The sequence below is a fragment of the Arachis ipaensis genome, chromosome B3 (assembly GCF_059453495.1).
Source record: "Arachis ipaensis isolate K30076 ecotype BB chromosome B3, ASM5945349v1, whole genome shotgun sequence".
Classification (NCBI taxonomy): domain Eukaryota; kingdom Viridiplantae; phylum Streptophyta; class Magnoliopsida; order Fabales; family Fabaceae; genus Arachis; species Arachis ipaensis.
This window is the reverse complement of record NC_142438.1, coordinates 33,933,550-33,936,669: the sequence shown is the minus strand read 5'-3', so window position 1 is coordinate 33,936,669 and position 3,120 is coordinate 33,933,550. Positions and strand designations below refer to the sequence as shown.

The 3,120-nt window shown below is 42.9% G+C and overlaps 1 non-coding gene across 1 annotated transcript; it reads right to left on the bottom strand.

Annotated features, from left to right (window-relative positions):
- Positions 1-230: 230 nt before the first annotated feature.
- LOC148570268 (small nucleolar RNA R71) lies at positions 231-338 on the bottom strand. Its single transcript, XR_015880379.1, has one exon. It is a non-coding gene; the product is annotated as a small nucleolar RNA R71 (small nucleolar RNA).
- Between the last annotated feature and the right edge of the window lie 2,782 nt (positions 339-3,120).

Sequence of the window (3,120 nt, the reverse complement as noted above, 5' to 3'; positions counted from 1 at the left end):
GACTTCCATCTGAAGATCCTTTTCAGTTCTTGACTGAATTCTTGCAGATCTATGATACTGTTAAGACCAATGGGGTTGATCCCGAGGTCTACAGGCTTATGCTTTTCCCGTTTGCTGTAAGAGATAGAGCTAGAGTATGGTTGGACTCTCAACCTAAAGATAGCCTGAACTCTTGGGATAAGCTGGTCACGACTTTCTTAGCTAAGTTCTTTTCTCCTCAAAAGCTTAGTAAGCTTAGAGTGGATGTTCAAACCTTCAGACAGAAAGAAGGTGAATCCCTCTATGAAGCTTGGGAGAGATACAAGGAACTGACCAAAAGGTGTCCTTCTGACATGCTTTTAGAATGGACCATCCTGGATATATTCTATGATGGTCTGTCTGAGCTATCAAAGATATCACTGGACCATTCTGCAGGTGGATCTATTCACCTAAAGAAAATACCTGCAGAAGTTCAAGAACTCATTGACATGGTTGCAAATAACCAGTTCATGTACACTTCTGAAAGGAATCCTGTGAATAATGGGACGCCTATGAAGAAAGGAGTTCTTGAAATCGATACTCTGAATGCTATATTGGCTCAGAATAAAATATTGACTCAGCAAGTCAATATGATTTCTCAGAGTCTGAATGGAATTCAAGCTGCATCCAACAGTACTCAAGAGGCATCTTCTGAGGAAGAAACTTATGATCCTGAGAACCCTGCAATAGCAGAGGTGAATTACATGGGTGAACCCTATGGAAACACCTATAATCCCTCATGGAGAAATCACCCAAATCTCTCATGGAAGGATCAATAAAAGCCTCAACAAGGCTTTAATAATGGTGGAAGAAACAAGTTTAGCAATAGCAAGCCTTTTCCATCATCCACTCAGCAAAAGACAGAGAGTTCTGAGCAGAATCCATCTAGCTTAGCAAACATAGTCTCTGATCTATCTAAGGCCACTCTAAGTTTCATGAATGAAATAAGGTCCTCCATTAGAAATTTGGAGGCACAAGTGGGCCAGCTGAGTAAAAGAGTCACTAAAACTCCTCCTAGTACTCTCCCAAGCAATACAGAAGAGAATCCAAAAGGAGAGTGCAAGGGCATTGAATTGATTACCATGGCCGAACCTACAAGGGAGGGAGAGGACGTGAATCCCAGTGAGGAAGACCTCCTGGGACGTCCAGTGATCAACAAGAAGTTTCTCTCTGAGGAACCAAAGGAATCTGAGGCTCATCTAGAGACCATAGAGATTCCATTGAACCTCCTTATGCCATTCATGAGCTCTGATGAGTATTCTTCTTCTGAAGAGAATGAAGATATCAATGAAGAGCAAGTTGTCAAGTACTTTGGTGCAATCATGAAGCTGAATGCCAAATTATTTGGTAATGAGACTTGGGAAGATGAACCTCCCTTGCTCACCAATGAACTGAGTGATCTGGATCAACTGAGATTGCCTCAGAAGAAACAGGATCCTGAAAAGTTCTTAATACCTTGTACCATAGGTACCATGACCTTTGAGAAGGCTCTATGTGACCTTGGGTCAGGGATAAACCTGATGCCCCTCTCTGTAATGGAGAAACTGAGAATCTTTGAGGTGCAAACTGCCAGAATCTCACTGGAGATGGCAGACAACTCAAGAAAACAGGCTTATGGACAAGTAGAGGACGTGCTAGTAAAGGTTAAAGGCCTTTACATCCCTGCTGATTTCATAATCCTAGACACTGGGAAGGATGAGGATGAATCCATCATCCTTGGAAGACCCTTCCTAGCCACAGCAAAAGCTGTGATTAATGTGGACAGAGGAGAGTTGGTCCTTCAAGTGAATGAGGACAACCTTGTGTTTAAAACTCAAGGATCTCCTTCTGTAACCATGGAGAGGAAGCATGATAAGCTTCTCTCACTGCAGAGTCAACCAAGGCCCCCACAGTCAAACTCTAAGTTTGGTGTTGGGAGGCCACAACCAAACTCTAAGTTTGGTGTTGAACCCCCACATTCAAACTCTAAGTTTGGTGTTGGGAGGTTCCAACAAAGCTCTGAACATCTGTGAAGCTCCATAAGAGCTCACTGTCAAGCTATTGACATTAAAGAAACGCTTGTTGGGAGGCAACCCAACGTTATTTAATCATTTTTATTTTATTTTCTCTTTGTTATTTATTGTTTTATTAGGTTGATGATCATGTGGAGTCACAAAAACTACTGAAAAATTGAAAACAGAATGAAAAATAGCATTGAAAATAGCACACCCTGGAGGAAGGGCTTACTCGCGTTTAAACGCCAGTAAGGAGCATCTGGCTGGCGTTTAACGCCAGAACAGAGCATGAAACTGGCGTTAAACGCCAGAAACAAGCAGCAGTCTGGCGTTAAATGCCAGGATTGCACCCAGAGGAAAGTTGGCGTTAAACGCCAAAAACAAGCATCAGACTAGCGTTTAACGCCAGAAACATGCACCATACTGGCGTTCAAAGCCAGAAACATGCTATAGATTGGCGTTGAATGCCCAAAACAAGCATGGAAGTGGCGTTTAACGCCAGAAACATGCTGCAATCTGGCGTTAAACGCCAGGATTGCCTACAGAGGGCGTTTTACATGCCTAATTGGAGCAGGGATGTTAAGTTCTTGGCCCCACTGGATCTGTGAACCCCACAGGATCCCTACCTCTTCTTCTCTCCTCTTCACACCTTTTCACAACATTCTTCCCCAAATTAACCTCCACCAATCACCTCCAATTCCCCTTCAAAACCATCATACACCCACCTACACCCACCCACTCAAATTCAAACCATAACTCCTTCCTTTTCACATATCATAACCACCTTAAACCCCCAATGGCCGAACCATTCATACACCTCCATCTCCTCCATCTCTTCTTCTTCTCATCTTTTCTTTCTTCTTTTGCTCGAGGATGAGCAAACTTTCTAAGTTTGGTGTGGTAAAAGCATTACTTTTTTTTCCATAACCATTTATGGCACCTAAGGCCAAAGACATCCTCATTGAAGAGGATAAGCCCATCACTAAGAAAAGGATGGAGCAAACAAGAGATCATGGACCTCAACATGAGCATGAGGAGATTCCTCACCATAAAATCCCTGAGATGCCTCAAGGGATGCACTTCCCTCCACAAAACTATTGGGAACAAA